The 13,379-nt window shown below is 48.5% G+C and overlaps 26 non-coding genes and 1 pseudogene across 26 annotated transcripts; all 27 read left to right on the top strand.

The window, feature by feature from the left end:
* The first annotated feature begins 264 nt into the window (after positions 1-264).
* Positions 265-462, top strand: LOC145207533 (U2 spliceosomal RNA). Its single transcript, XR_013854057.1, has one exon. It is a non-coding gene; the product is annotated as a U2 spliceosomal RNA (small nuclear RNA).
* A 257-nt stretch (positions 463-719) lies between these two features.
* On the top strand, positions 720-883 carry LOC145207489 (U1 spliceosomal RNA). The gene has a single exon (XR_013854017.1). It is a non-coding gene; the product is annotated as a U1 spliceosomal RNA (small nuclear RNA).
* Positions 884-1,268: 385 nt separating this feature from the next.
* On the top strand, positions 1,269-1,466 carry LOC145207532 (U2 spliceosomal RNA). Its single transcript, XR_013854056.1, has one exon. It is a non-coding gene; the product is annotated as a U2 spliceosomal RNA (small nuclear RNA).
* A 257-nt stretch (positions 1,467-1,723) lies between these two features.
* LOC145207514 (U1 spliceosomal RNA) lies at positions 1,724-1,887 on the top strand. Its single transcript, XR_013854039.1, has one exon. It is a non-coding gene; the product is annotated as a U1 spliceosomal RNA (small nuclear RNA).
* Positions 1,888-2,273: 386 nt separating this feature from the next.
* LOC145207531 (U2 spliceosomal RNA) lies at positions 2,274-2,471 on the top strand. Its single transcript, XR_013854055.1, has one exon. It is a non-coding gene; the product is annotated as a U2 spliceosomal RNA (small nuclear RNA).
* Positions 2,472-2,728: 257 nt separating this feature from the next.
* LOC145207513 (U1 spliceosomal RNA) lies at positions 2,729-2,893 on the top strand. Its single transcript, XR_013854038.1, has one exon. It is a non-coding gene; the product is annotated as a U1 spliceosomal RNA (small nuclear RNA).
* Positions 2,894-3,279: 386 nt separating this feature from the next.
* LOC145207486 (U2 spliceosomal RNA) lies at positions 3,280-3,476 on the top strand. The gene has a single exon (XR_013854015.1). It is a non-coding gene; the product is annotated as a U2 spliceosomal RNA (small nuclear RNA).
* A 257-nt stretch (positions 3,477-3,733) lies between these two features.
* Positions 3,734-3,897, top strand: LOC145207485 (U1 spliceosomal RNA). The gene has a single exon (XR_013854014.1). It is a non-coding gene; the product is annotated as a U1 spliceosomal RNA (small nuclear RNA).
* Positions 3,898-4,283: 386 nt separating this feature from the next.
* On the top strand, positions 4,284-4,481 carry LOC145207530 (U2 spliceosomal RNA). Its single transcript, XR_013854054.1, has one exon. It is a non-coding gene; the product is annotated as a U2 spliceosomal RNA (small nuclear RNA).
* Positions 4,482-4,738: 257 nt separating this feature from the next.
* LOC145207473 (U1 spliceosomal RNA) lies at positions 4,739-4,902 on the top strand. Its single transcript, XR_013854003.1, has one exon. It is a non-coding gene; the product is annotated as a U1 spliceosomal RNA (small nuclear RNA).
* A 386-nt stretch (positions 4,903-5,288) lies between these two features.
* On the top strand, positions 5,289-5,486 carry LOC145207529 (U2 spliceosomal RNA). The gene has a single exon (XR_013854053.1). It is a non-coding gene; the product is annotated as a U2 spliceosomal RNA (small nuclear RNA).
* Positions 5,487-5,743: 257 nt separating this feature from the next.
* On the top strand, positions 5,744-5,907 carry LOC145207534 (U1 spliceosomal RNA). The gene has a single exon (XR_013854058.1). It is a non-coding gene; the product is annotated as a U1 spliceosomal RNA (small nuclear RNA).
* A 386-nt stretch (positions 5,908-6,293) lies between these two features.
* On the top strand, positions 6,294-6,491 carry LOC145207527 (U2 spliceosomal RNA). Its single transcript, XR_013854052.1, has one exon. It is a non-coding gene; the product is annotated as a U2 spliceosomal RNA (small nuclear RNA).
* Positions 6,492-6,748: 257 nt separating this feature from the next.
* LOC145207522 (U1 spliceosomal RNA) lies at positions 6,749-6,912 on the top strand. The gene has a single exon (XR_013854047.1). It is a non-coding gene; the product is annotated as a U1 spliceosomal RNA (small nuclear RNA).
* Positions 6,913-7,298: 386 nt separating this feature from the next.
* Positions 7,299-7,496, top strand: LOC145207526 (U2 spliceosomal RNA). Its single transcript, XR_013854051.1, has one exon. It is a non-coding gene; the product is annotated as a U2 spliceosomal RNA (small nuclear RNA).
* A 260-nt stretch (positions 7,497-7,756) lies between these two features.
* On the top strand, positions 7,757-7,920 carry LOC145207510 (U1 spliceosomal RNA). The gene has a single exon (XR_013854036.1). It is a non-coding gene; the product is annotated as a U1 spliceosomal RNA (small nuclear RNA).
* A 386-nt stretch (positions 7,921-8,306) lies between these two features.
* LOC145207525 (U2 spliceosomal RNA) lies at positions 8,307-8,504 on the top strand. Its single transcript, XR_013854050.1, has one exon. It is a non-coding gene; the product is annotated as a U2 spliceosomal RNA (small nuclear RNA).
* Positions 8,505-8,761: 257 nt separating this feature from the next.
* Positions 8,762-8,925, top strand: LOC145207499 (U1 spliceosomal RNA). The gene has a single exon (XR_013854025.1). It is a non-coding gene; the product is annotated as a U1 spliceosomal RNA (small nuclear RNA).
* A 385-nt stretch (positions 8,926-9,310) lies between these two features.
* On the top strand, positions 9,311-9,507 carry LOC145207482 (U2 spliceosomal RNA). The gene has a single exon (XR_013854011.1). It is a non-coding gene; the product is annotated as a U2 spliceosomal RNA (small nuclear RNA).
* Positions 9,508-9,764: 257 nt separating this feature from the next.
* On the top strand, positions 9,765-9,929 carry LOC145207517 (U1 spliceosomal RNA). Its single transcript, XR_013854042.1, has one exon. It is a non-coding gene; the product is annotated as a U1 spliceosomal RNA (small nuclear RNA).
* A 386-nt stretch (positions 9,930-10,315) lies between these two features.
* On the top strand, positions 10,316-10,513 carry LOC145207524 (U2 spliceosomal RNA). Its single transcript, XR_013854049.1, has one exon. It is a non-coding gene; the product is annotated as a U2 spliceosomal RNA (small nuclear RNA).
* Positions 10,514-10,769: 256 nt separating this feature from the next.
* LOC145207511 (U1 spliceosomal RNA) lies at positions 10,770-10,933 on the top strand. The gene has a single exon (XR_013854037.1). It is a non-coding gene; the product is annotated as a U1 spliceosomal RNA (small nuclear RNA).
* A 382-nt stretch (positions 10,934-11,315) lies between these two features.
* Positions 11,316-11,513, top strand: LOC145207523 (U2 spliceosomal RNA). The gene has a single exon (XR_013854048.1). It is a non-coding gene; the product is annotated as a U2 spliceosomal RNA (small nuclear RNA).
* A 256-nt stretch (positions 11,514-11,769) lies between these two features.
* LOC145207467 (U1 spliceosomal RNA) lies at positions 11,770-11,933 on the top strand. The gene has a single exon (XR_013853997.1). It is a non-coding gene; the product is annotated as a U1 spliceosomal RNA (small nuclear RNA).
* Positions 11,934-12,315: 382 nt separating this feature from the next.
* On the top strand, positions 12,316-12,513 carry LOC145207521 (U2 spliceosomal RNA). Its single transcript, XR_013854046.1, has one exon. It is a non-coding gene; the product is annotated as a U2 spliceosomal RNA (small nuclear RNA).
* A 258-nt stretch (positions 12,514-12,771) lies between these two features.
* LOC145207519 (U1 spliceosomal RNA) lies at positions 12,772-12,934 on the top strand. The gene has a single exon (XR_013854044.1). It is a non-coding gene; the product is annotated as a U1 spliceosomal RNA (small nuclear RNA).
* A 385-nt stretch (positions 12,935-13,319) lies between these two features.
* On the top strand, positions 13,320-13,379 carry LOC145207488 (U2 spliceosomal RNA; annotated as a pseudogene; the record flags this gene model as incomplete).

The following is a 13,379-nucleotide window of genomic DNA, read 5'->3' as shown; positions in this document are numbered from 1 at the left end:
GTGTCTGCAACGCATAGCTACGTATCTGATTGAATGTATATCAGAAAAATATTATTGCCATGCACCTGGTGACGTCATATATTCGTAAATATAATTTGAATTAGAACACAACAAAGCTGTCATGGCTATAGTGCCAGGGGAGTCGAATGACGACTGCTACTCGATCGTTTTGGTCCTCGGAAAAACGTTTCGCGCTGCACTGAGCCCCCAGCAAACAGAAGTTGTACAGGTGAGGCTCTGGTTGGCCTAAATATATGTTTAGGCATCGCTTCTCGGCTCTTTAGAGCTAAGATCAAGTGTAGTATCTGTTCTTCTCAGTTTAATACCTGGGACGCAAGCGATTCGCTTGCATGTCTTTGTATTAACCTGATTTTTGGACAGGGGGTATGGTGCCGAGGCTTGCCTCGCCCTGCCCACGGGTTGTCCTGGTATTGCACTACCTCCAGGCACGGCCCACATTCCCACTTTGGTGGGAAAATCAAGCAATTCATCCCAGTTCTTCGTCGTATATTGTTGTAAACCCTCTTTTCTCACCTCGTAGCCAACATTTTCATGCGCTAAAACCGTCGCAAGCCTGCTGTTCTAATTACTACGTACCGTACCACCCGCCGATTGGGAAACAATCGGGCGTAGAGAAAACGTCCGATTACGTCGGCGTTTTCACAACAAACGCTAAAAAAGTATAGATGAAGAGGGTCGATCTTGAAGTTAACCAAATCATACTTACCTGACGGGGGCCTTCACCGTGATCAGGCCGGCGGTGGGCCCAAGGCGAGGCTTAGCCATTGCACTTTGGCCTAGCTGACCCTTGCGATTACCCCAAATGTGGGTAACTCGGCCGTACAATTTCTGTTAGTGGGGTCTGCGTTCGCGCTAACCCCGTATTATTCTTAATCATCAATCGCTTGTTCTCTCTGGTCAGTTTGCTTCCTGCTGCTCTTCGCGCTTTCTCTCCCAGACAGGCGTAATTGCCGACCCGGGGAGCGTCGCATCGCCATAGCAATGTGTCTGCAACGCATAGCTACGTATCTGATTGAATGTATATCAGAAAAATATTATTGCCATGCACCTGGTGACGTCATATATTCGTAAATATAATTTGAATTAGAACACAACAAAGCTGTCATGGCTATAGTGCCAGGGGAGTCGAATGACGACTGCTACTCGATCGTTTTGGTCCTCGGAAAAACGTTTCGCGCTGCACTGAGCCCCCAGCAAACAGAAGTTGTACAGGTGAGGCTCTGGTTGGCCTAAATATATGTTTAGGCATCGCTTCTCGGCTCTTTAGAGCTAAGATCAAGTGTAGTATCTGTTCTTCTCAGTTTAATACCTGGGACGCAAGCGATTCGCTTGCATGTCTTTGTATTAACCTGATTTTTGGACAGGGGGTATGGTGCCGAGGCTTGCCTCGCCCTGCCCACGGGTTGTCCTGGTATTGCACTACCTCCAGGCACGGCCCACATTCCCACTTTGGTGGGAAAATCAAGCAATTCATCCCAGTTCTTCGTCGTATATTGTTGTAAACCCTCTTTTCTCACCTCGTAGCCAACATTTTCATGCGCTAAAACCGTCGCAAGCCTGCTGTTCTAATTACTACGTACCGTACCACCCGCCGATTGGGAAACAATCGGGCGTAGAGAAAACGTCCGATTACGTCGGCGTTTTCACAACAAACGCTAAAAAAGTATAGATGAAGAGGGTCGATCTTGAAGTTAACCAAATCATACTTACCTGACGGGGGCCTTCACCGTGATCAGGCCGGCGGTGGGCCCAAGGCGAGGCTTAGCCATTGCACTTTGGCCTAGCTGACCCTTGCGATTACCCCAAATGTGGGTAACTCGGCCGTACAATTTCTGTTAGTGGGTTCTGCGTTCGCGCTAACCCCGTATTATTCTTAATCAATCAATCGCTTGTTCTCTCTGGTCAGTTTGCTTCCTGCTGCTCTTCGCGCTTTCTCTCCCAGACAGGCGTAATTGCCGACCCGGGGAGCGTCGCATCGCCATAGCAATGTGTCTGCAACGCATAGCTACGTATCTGATTGAATGTATATCAGAAAAATATTATTGCCATGCACCTGGTGACGTCATATATTCGTAAATATAATTTGAATTAGAACACAACAAAGCTGTCATGGCTATAGTGCCAGGGGAGTCGAATGACGACTGCTACTCGATCGTTTTGGTCCTCGGAAAAACGTTTCGCGCTGCACTGAGCCCCCAGCAAACAGAAGTTGTACAGGTGAGGCTCTGGTTGGCCTAAATATATGTTTAGGCATCGCTTCTCGGCTCTTTAGAGCTAAGATCAAGTGTAGTATCTGTTCTTCTCAGTTTAATACCTGGGACGCAAGCGATTCGCTTGCATGTCTTTGTATTAACCTGATTTTTGGACAGGGGGTATGGTGCCGAGGCTTGCCTCGCCCTGCCCACGGGTTGTCCTGGTATTGCACTACCTCCAGGCACGGCCCACATTCCCACTTTGGTGGGAAAATCAAGCAATTCATCCCAGTTCTTCGTCGTATATTGTTGTAAACCCTCTTTTCTCACCTCGTAGCCAACATTTTCATGCGCTAAAACCGTCGCAAGCCTGCTGTTCTAATTACTACGTACCGTACCACCCGCCGATTGGGAAACAATCGGGCGTAGAGAAAACGTCCGATTACGTCGGCGTTTTCACAACAAACGCTAAAAAAGTATAGATGAAGAGGGTCGATCTTGAAGTTAACCAAATCATACTTACCTGACGGGGGCCTTCACCGTGATCAGGCCGGCGGTGGGCCCAAGGCGAGGCTTAGCCATTGCACTTTGGCCTAGCTGACCCTTGCGATTACCCCAAATGTGGGTAACTCGGCCGTACAATTTCTTGTTAGTGGGGTCTGCGTTCGCGCTAACCCCGTATTATTCTTAATCAATCAATCGCTTGTTCTCTCTGGTCAGTTTGCTTCCTGCTGCTCTTCGCGCTTTCTCTCCCAGACAGGCGTAATTGCCGACCCGGGGAGCGTCGCATCGCCATAGCAATGTGTCTGCAACGCATAGCTACGTATCTGATTGAATGTATATCAGAAAAATATTATTGCCATGCACCTGGTGACGTCATATATTCGTAAATATAATTTGAATTAGAACACAACAAAGCTGTCATGGCTATAGTGCCAGGGGAGTCGAATGACGACTGCTACTCGATCGTTTTGGTCCTCGGAAAAACGTTTCGCGCTGCACTGAGCCCCCAGCAAACAGAAGTTGTACAGGTGAGGCTCTGGTTGGCCTAAATATATGTTTAGGCATCGCTTCTCGGCTCTTTAGAGCTAAGATCAAGTGTAGTATCTGTTCTTCTCAGTTTAATACCTGGGACGCAAGCGATTCGCTTGCATGTCTTTGTATTAACCTGATTTTGGACAGGGGGTATGGTGCCGAGGCTTGCCTCGCCCTGCCCACGGGTTGTCCTGGTATTGCACTACCTCCAGGCACGGCCCACATTCCCACTTTGGTGGGAAAATCAAGCAATTCATCCCAGTTCTTCGTCGTATATTGTTGTAAACCCTCTTTTCTCACCTCGTAGCCAACATTTTCATGCGCTAAAACCGTCGCAAGCCTGCTGTTCTAATTACTACGTACCGTACCACCCGCCGATTGGGAAACAATCGGGCGTAGAGAAAACGTCCGATTACGTCGGCGTTTTCACAACAAACGCTAAAAAAGTATAGATGAAGAGGGTCGATCTTGAAGTTAACCAAATCATACTTACCTGACGGGGGCCTTCACCGTGATCAGGCCGGCGGTGGGCCCAAGGCGAGGCTTAGCCATTGCACTTTGGCCTAGCTGACCCTTGCGATTACCCCAAATGTGGGTAACTCGGCCGTACAATTTCTGTTAGTGGGGTCTGCGTTCGCGCTAACCCCGTATTATTCTTAATCAATCAATCGCTTGTTCTCTCTGGTCAGTTTGCTTCCTGCTGCTCTTCGCGCTTTCTCTCCCAGACAGGCGTAATTGCCGACCCGGGGAGCGTCGCATCGCCATAGCAATGTGTCTGCAACGCATAGCTACGTATCTGATTGAATGTATATCAGAAAAATATTATTGCCATGCACCTGGTGACGTCATATATTCGTAAATATAATTTGAATTAGAACACAACAAAGCTGTCATGGCTATAGTGCCAGGGGAGTCGAATGACGACTGCTACTCGATCGTTTTGGTCCTCGGAAAAACGTTTCGCGCTGCACTGAGCCCCCAGCAAACAGAAGTTGTACAGGTGAGGCTCTGGTTGGCCTAAATATATGTTTAGGCATCGCTTCTCGGCTCTTTAGAGCTAAGATCAAGTGTAGTATCTGTTCTTCTCAGTTTAATACCTGGGACGCAAGCGATTCGCTTGCATGTCTTTGTATTAACCTGATTTTTGGACAGGGGGTATGGTGCCGAGGCTTGCCTCGCCCTGCCCACGGGTTGTCCTGGTATTGCACTACCTCCAGGCACGGCCCACATTCCCACTTTGGTGGGAAAATCAAGCAATTCATCCCAGTTCTTCGTCGTATATTGTTGTAAACCCTCTTTTCTCACCTCGTAGCCAACATTTTCATGCGCTAAAACCGTCGCAAGCCTGCTGTTCTAATTACTACGTACCGTACCACCCGCCGATTGGGAAACAATCGGGCGTAGAGAAAACGTCCGATTACGTCGGCGTTTTCACAACAAACGCTAAAAAAGTATAGATGAAGAGGGTCGATCTTGAAGTTAACCAAATCATACTTACCTGACGGGGGCCTTCACCGTGATCAGGCCGGCGGTGGGCCCAAGGCGAGGCTTAGCCATTGCACTTTGGCCTAGCTGACCCTTGCGATTACCCCAAATGTGGGTAACTCGGCCGTACAATTTCTGTTAGTGGGGTCTGCGTTCGCGCTAACCCCGTATTATTCTTAATCAATCAATCGCTTGTTCTCTCTGGTCAGTTTGCTTCCTGCTGCTCTTCGCGCTTTCTCTCCCAGACAGGCGTAATTGCCGACCCGGGGAGCGTCGCATCGCCATAGCAATGTGTCTGCAACGCATAGCTACGTATCTGATTGAATGTATATCAGAAAAATATTATTGCCATGCACCTGGTGACGTCATATATTCGTAAATATAATTTGAATTAGAACACAACAAAGCTGTCATGGCTATAGTGCCAGGGGAGTCGAATGACGACTGCTACTCGATCGTTTTGGTCCTCGGAAAAACGTTTCGCGCTGCACTGAGCCCCCAGCAAACAGAAGTTGTACAGGTGAGGCTCTGGTTGGCCTAAATATATGTTTAGGCATCGCTTCTCGGCTCTTTAGAGCTAAGATCAAGTGTAGTATCTGTTCTTCTCAGTTTAATACCTGGGACGCAAGCGATTCGCTTGCATGTCTTTGTATTAACCTGATTTTTGGACAGGGGGTATGGTGCCGAGGCTTGCCTCGCCCTGCCCACGGGTTGTCCTGGTATTGCACTACCTCCAGGCACGGCCCACATTCCCACTTTGGTGGGAAAATCAAGCAATTCATCCCAGTTCTTCGTCGTATATTGTTGTAAACCCTCTTTTCTCACCTCGTAGCCAACATTTTCATGCGCTAAAACCGTCGCAAGCCTGCTGTTCTAATTACTACGTACCGTACCACCCGCCGATTGGGAAACAATCGGGCGTAGAGAAAACGTCCGATTACGTCGGCGTTTTCACAACAAACGCTAAAAAAGTATAGATGAAGAGGGTCGATCTTGAAGTTAACCAAATCATACTTACCTGACGGGGGCCTTCACCGTGATCAGGCCGGCGGTGGGCCCAAGGCGAGGCTTAGCCATTGCACTTTGGCCTAGCTGACCCTTGCGATTACCCCAAATGTGGGTAACTCGGCCGTACAATTTCTGTTAGTGGGGTCTGCGTTCGCGCTAACCCCGTATTATTCTTAATCAATCAATCGCTTGTTCTCTCTGGTCAGTTTGCTTCCTGCTGCTCTTCGCGCTTTCTCTCCCAGACAGGCGTAATTGCCGACCCGGGGAGCGTCGCATCGCCATAGCAATGTGTCTGCAACGCATAGCTACGTATCTGATTGAATGTATATCAGAAAAATATTATTGCCATGCACCTGGTGACGTCATATATTCGTAAATATAATTTGAATTAGAACACAACAAAGCTGTCATGGCTATAGTGCCAGGGGAGTCGAATGACGACTGCTACTCGATCGTTTTGGTCCTCGGAAAAACGTTTCGCGCTGCACTGAGCCCCCAGCAAACAGAAGTTGTACAGGTGAGGCTCTGGTTGGCCTAAATATATGTTTAGGCATCGCTTCTCGGCTCTTTAGAGCTAAGATCAAGTGTAGTATCTGTTCTTCTCAGTTTAATACCTGGGACGCAAGCGATTCGCTTGCATGTCTTTGTATTAACCTGATTTTTGGACAGGGGGTATGGTGCCGAGGCTTGCCTCGCCCTGCCCACGGGTTGTCCTGGTATTGCACTACCTCCAGGCACGGCCCACATTCCCACTTTGGTGGGAAAATCAAGCAATTCATCCCAGTTCTTCGTCATATATTGTTGTAAACCCTCTTTTCTCACCTCGTAGCCAACATTTTCATGCGCTAAAACCGTCGCAAGCCTGCTGTTCTAATTACTACGTACCGTACCACCCGCCGATTGGGAAACAATCGGGCGTAGAGAAAACGTCCGATTACGTCGGCGTTTTCACAACAAACGCTAAAAAAGTATAGATGAAGAGGGTCGATCTTGAAGTTAACCAAATCATACTTACCTGACGGGGGCCTTCACCGTGATCAGGCCGGCGGTGGGCCCAAGGCGAGGCTTAGCCATTGCACTTTGGCCTAGCTGACCCTTGCGATTACCCCAAATGTGGGTAACTCGGCCGTACAATTTCTGTTAGTGGGGTCTGCGTTCGCGCTAACCCCGTATTATTCTTAATCAATCAATCGCTTGTTCTCTCTGGTCAGTTTGCTTCCTGCTGCTCTTCGCGCTTTCTCTCCCAGACAGGCGTAATTGCCGACCCGGGGAGCGTCGCATCGCCATAGCAATGTGTCTGCAACGCATAGCTACGTATCTGATTGAATGTATATCAGAAAAATATTATTGCCATGCACCTGGTGACGTCATATATTCGTAAATATAATTTGAATTAGAACACAACAAAGCTGTCATGGCTATAGTGCCAGGGGAGTCGAATGACGACTGCTACTCGATCGTTTTGGTCCTCGGAAAAACGTTTCGCGCTGCACTGAGCCCCCAGCAAACAGAAGTTGTACAGGTGAGGCTCTGGTTGGCCTAAATATATGTTTAGGCATCGCTTCTCGGCTCTTTAGAGCTAAGATCAAGTGTAGTATCTGTTCTTCTCAGTTTAATACCTGGGACGCAAGCGATTCGCTTGCATGTCTTTGTATTAACCTGATTTTTGGACAGGGGGTATGGTGCCGAGGCTTGCCTCGCCCTGCCCACGGGTTGTCCTGGTATTGCACTACCTCCAGGCACGGCCCACATTCCCACTTTGGTGGGAAAATCAAGCAATTCATCCCAGTTCTTCGTCGTATATTGTTGTAAACCCTCTTTTCTCACCTCGTAGCCAACATTTTTCATGCGCTAAAACCGTCGCAAGCCTGCTGTTCTAATTACTACGTACCGTACCACCCGCCGATTGGGAAACAATCGGGCCGTAGAGAAAACGTCCGATTACGTCGGCGTTTTCACAAACAAACGCTAAAAAAGTATAGATGAAGAGGGTCGATCTTGAAGTTAACCAAATCATACTTACCTGACGGGGGCCTTCACCGTGATCAGGCCGGCGGTGGGCCCAAGGCGAGGCTTAGCCATTGCACTTTGGCCTAGCTGACCCTTGCGATTACCCCAAATGTGGGTAACTCGGCCGTACAATTTCTGTTAGTGGGGTCTGCGTTCGCGCTAACCCCGTATTATTCTTAATCAATCAATCGCTTGTTCTCTCTGGTCAGTTTGCTTCCTGCTGCTCTTCGCGCTTTCTCTCCCAGACAGGCGTAATTGCCGACCCGGGGAGCGTCGCATCGCCATAGCAATGTGTCTGCAACGCATAGCTACGTATCTGATTGAATGTATATCAGAAAAATATTATTGCCATGCACCTGGTGACGTCATATATTCGTAAATATAATTTGAATTAGAACACAACAAAGCTGTCATGGCTATAGTGCCAGGGGAGTCGAATGACGACTGCTACTCGATCGTTTTGGTCCTCGGAAAAACGTTTCGCGCTGCACTGAGCCCCCAGCAAACAGAAGTTGTACAGGTGAGGCTCTGGTTGGCCTAAATATATGTTTAGGCATCGCTTCTCGGCTCTTTAGAGCTAAGATCAAGTGTAGTATCTGTTCTTCTCAGTTTAATACCTGGGACGCAAGCGATTCGCTTGCATGTCTTTGTATTAACCTGATTTTTGGACAGGGGGTATGGTGCCGAGGCTTGCCTCGCCCTGCCCACGGGTTGTCCTGGTATTGCACTACCTCCAGGCACGGCCCACATTCCCACTTTGGTGGGAAAATCAAGCAATTCATCCCAGTTCTTCGTCGTATATTGTTGTAAACCCTCTTTTCTCACCTCGTAGCCAACATTTTCATGCGCTAAAACCGTCGCAAGCCTGCTGTTCTAATTACTACGTACCGTACCACCCGCCGATTGGGAAACAATCGGGCGTAGAGAAAACGTCCGATTACGTCGGCGTTTTCACAACAAACGCTAAAAAAGTATAGATGAAGAGGGTCGATCTTGAAGTTAACCAAATCATACTTACCTGACGGGGGCCTTCACCGTGATCAGGCCGGCGGTGGGCCCAAGGCGAGGCTTAGCCATTGCACTTTGGCCTAGCTGACCCTTGCGATTACCCCAAATGTGGGTAACTCGGCCGTACAATTTCTGTTAGTGGGGTCTGCGTTCGCGCTAACCCCGTATTATTCTTAATCAATCAATCGCTTGTTCTCTCTGGTCAGTTTGCTTCCTGCTGCTCTTCGCGCTTTCTCTCCCAGACAGGCGTAATTGCCGACCCGGGGAGCGTCGCATCGCCATAGCAATGTGTCTGCAACGCATAGCTACGTATCTGATTGAATGTATATCAGAAAATATTATTGCCATGCACCTGGTGACGTCATATATTCGTAAATATAATTTGAATTAGAACACAACAAAGCTGTCATGGCTATAGTGCCAGGGGAGTCGAATGACGACTGCTACTCGATCGTTTTGGTCCTCGGAAAAACGTTTCGCGCTGCACTGAGCCCCCAGCAAACAGAAGTTGTACAGGTGAGGCTCTGGTTGGCCTAAATATATGTTTAGGCATCGCTTCTCGGCTCTTTAGAGCTAAGATCAAGTGTAGTATCTGTTCTTCTCAGTTTAATACCTGGGACGCAAGCGATCGCTTGCATGTCTTTGTATTAACCTGATTTTTGGACAGGGGGTATGGTGCCGAGGCTTGCCTCGCCCTGCCCACGGGTTGTCCTGGTATTGCACTACCTCCAGGCACGGCCCACATTCCCACTTTGGTGGGAAAATCAAGCAATTCATCCCAGTTCTTCGTCGTATATTGTTGTAAACCCTCTTTTCTCACCTCGTAGCCAACATTTTCATGCGCTAAAACCGTCGCAAGCCTGCTGTTCTAATTACTACGTACCGTACCACCCGCCGATTGGGAAACAATCGGGCGTAGAGAAAACGTCCGATTACGTCGGCGTTTTCACAACAAACGCTAAAAAAGTATAGATGAAGAGGGTCGATCTTGAAGTTAACCAAATCATACTTACCTGACGGGGGCCTTCACCGTGATCAGGCCGGCGGTGGGCCCAAGGCGAGGCTTAGCCATTGCACTTTGGCCTAGCTGACCCCTTGCGATTACCCCAAATGTGGGTAACTCGGCCGTACAATTTCTGTTAGTGGGGTCTGCGTTCGCGCTAACCCCGTATTATTCTTAATCAATCAATCGCTTGTTCTCTCTGGTCAGTTTGCTTCCTGCTGCTCTTCGCGCTTTCTCTCCCAGACAGGCGTAATTGCCGACCCGGGGAGCGTCGCATCGCCATAGCAATGTGTCTGCAACGCATAGCTACGTATCTGATTGAATGTATATCAGAAAAATATTATTGCCATGCACCTGGTGACGTCATATATTCGTAAATATATTTGAATTAGAACACAACAAAGCTGTCATGGCTATAGTGCCAGGGGAGTCGAATGACGACTGCTACTCGATCGTTTTGGTCCTCGGAAAAACGTTTCGCGCTGCACTGAGCCCCCAGCAAACAGAAAGTTGTACAGGTGAGGCTCTGGTTGGCCTAAATATATGTTTAGGCATCGCTTCTCGGCTCTTTAGAGCTAAGATCAAGTGTAGTATCTGTTCTTCTCAGTTTAATACCTGGGACGCAAGCGATTCGCTTGCATGTCTTTGTATTAACCTGATTTTTGGACAGGGGGTATGGTGCCGAGGCTTGCCTCGCCCTGCCCACGGGTTGTCCTGGTATTGCACTACCTCCAGGCACGGCCCACATTCCCACTTTGGTGGGAAAATCAAGCAATTCATCCCAGTTCTTCGTCGTATATTGTTGTAAACCCTCTTTTCTCACCTCGTAGCCAACATTTTCATGCGCTAAAACCGTCGCAAGCCTGCTGTTCTAATTACTACGTACCGTACCACCCGCCGATTGGGAACAATCGGGCGTAGAGAAAACGTCCGATTACGTCGGCGTTTTCACAACAAACGCTAAAAAAGTATAGATGAAGAGGGTCGATCTTGAAGTTAACCAAATCATACTTACCTGACGGGGGCCTTCACCGTGATCAGGCCGGCGGTGGGCCCAAGGCGAGGCTTAGCCATTGCACTTTGGCCTAGCTGACCCTTGCGATTACCCCAAATGTGGGTAACTCGGCCGTACAATTTCTGTTAGTGGGGTCTGCGTTCGCGCTAACCCGTATTATTCTTAATCAATCAATCGCTTGTTCTCTCTGGTCAGTTTGCTTCCTGCTGCTCTTCGCGCTTTCTCTCCCAGACAGGCGTAATTGCCGACCCGGGGAGCGTCGCATCGCCATAGCAATGTGTCTGCAACGCATAGCTACGTATCTGATTGAATGTATATCAGAAAATATTATGCCATGCACCTGGTGACGTCATATATTCGTAAATATAATTTGAATTAGAACACAACAAAGCTGTCATGGCTATAGTGCCAGGGGAGTCGAATGACGACTGCTACTCGATCGTTTTGGTCCTCGGAAAACGTTTCGCGCTGCACTGAGCCCCCAGCAAACAGAAGTTGTACAGGTGAGGCTCTGGTTGGCCTAAATATATGTTTAGGCATCGCTTCTCGGCTCTTTAGAGCTAAGATCAAGTGTAGTATCTGTTCTTCTCAGTTTAATACCTGGGACGCAAGCGATTCGCTTGCATGTCTTTGTATTAACCTGATTTTTGGACAGGGGGTATGGTGCCGAGGCTTGCCTCGCCCTGCCCACGGGTTGTCCTGGTATTGCACTACCTCCAGGCACGGCCCACATTCCCACTTTGGTGGGAAAATCAAGCAATTCATCCAGTTCTTCGTCGTATATTGTTGTAAACCCTCTTTTCTCACCTCGTAGCCAACATTTTCATGCGCTAAAACCGTCGCAAGCCTGCTGTTCTAATTACTACGTACCGTACCACCCGCCGATTGGGAAACAATCGGGCGTAGAGAAAACGTCCGATTACGTCGGCGTTTTCACAACAAACGCTAAAAAAGTATAGATGAAGAGGGTCGATCTTGAAGTTAACCAAATCATACTTACCTGACGGGGGCCTTCACCGTGATCAGGCCGGCGGTGGGCCCAAGGCGAGGCTTAGCCATTGCACTTTGGCCTAGCTGACCCTTGCGATTACCCCAAATGTGGGTAACTCGGCCGTACAATTTCTGTTAGTGGGGTCTGCGTTCGCGCTAACCCCGTATTATTCTTAATCAATCAATCGCTTGTTCTCTCTGGTCAGTTTGCTTCCTGCTGCTCTTCGCGCCTTCTCTCCCAGACAGGCGTAATTGCCGACCCGGGAGCGTCGCATCGCCATAGCAATGTGTCTGCAACGCATAGCTACGTATCTGATTGAATGTATATCAGAAAATATATTGCCATGCACCTGGTGACGTCATATATTCGTAAATATAATTTGAATTAGAACACAACAAAGCTGTCATGGCTATAGTGCCAGGGGAGTCGAATGACGACTGCTACTCGATCGTTTTGTCCTCGGAAAAACGTTTCGCGCTGCACTGAGCCCCCAGCAAACAGAAGTTGTACAGGTGAGGCTCTGGTTGGCCTAAATATATGTTTAGGCATCGCTTCTCGGCTCTTTAGAGCTAAGATCAAGTGTAGTATCTGTTCTTCTCAGTTTAATACCTGGGACGCAAGCGATTCGCTTGCATGTCTTTGTATTAACCTGATTTTTGGACAGGGGGTATGGTGCCGAGGCTTGCCTCGCCCTGCCCACGGGTTGTCCTGGTATTGCACTACCTCCAGGCACGGCCCACATTCCCACTTTGGTGGGAAAATCAAGCAATTCATCCCAGTTCTTCGTCGTATATTGTTGTAAACCCTCTTTTCTCACCTCGTAGCCAACATTTTCATGCGCTAAAACCGTCGCAAGCCTGCTGTTCTAATTACTACGTACCGTACCACCCGCCGATTGGGAAACAATCGGGCGTAGAGAAAACGTCCGATTACGTCGGCGTTTTCCACAACAAACGCTAAAAAAGTATAGATGAAGAGGGTCGATCTTGAAGTTAACCAAATCATACTTACCTGACGGGGGCCTTCACCGTGATCAGGCCGGCGGTGGGCCCAAGGCGAGGCTTAGCCATTGCACTTTGGCCTAGCTGACCCTTGCGATTACCCCAAATGTGGGTAACTCGGCCGTACAATTTCTGTTAGTGGGTCTGCGTTCGCGCTAACCCCGTATTATTCTTAATCAATCAATCGCTTGTTCTCTCTGGTCAGTTTGCTTCCTGCTGCTCTTCGCGCCTTCTCTCCCCAGACAGGCGTAATTGCCGACCCGGGGAGCGTCGCATCGCCATAGCAATGTGTCTGCAACGCATAGCTACGTATCTGATTGAATGTATATCAGAAAAATATTATTGCCATGCACCTGGTGACGTCATATATTCGTAAATATAATTTGAATTAGAACACAACAAAGCTGTCATGGCTATAGTGCCAGGGAGTCGAATGACGACTGCTACTCGATCGTTTTGGTCTCGGAAAAACGTTTCGCGCTGCACTGAGCCCCCAGCAAACAGAAGTTGTACAGGTGAGGCTCTGGTTGGCCTAAATATATGTTTAGGCATCGCTTCTCGGCTCTTTAGAGCTAAGATCAAGTGTAGTATCTGTTCTTCTCAGTTTAAT

The sequence above is a fragment of the Phallusia mammillata genome, unplaced genomic scaffold (assembly GCF_965637545.1).
Source record: "Phallusia mammillata unplaced genomic scaffold, kaPhaMamm4.hap1.1 HAP1_SCAFFOLD_117, whole genome shotgun sequence".
Lineage (NCBI taxonomy): Eukaryota > Metazoa > Chordata > Ascidiacea > Phlebobranchia > Ascidiidae > Phallusia > Phallusia mammillata.
This window is presented reverse-complemented; position numbering and strand designations above follow the sequence as displayed.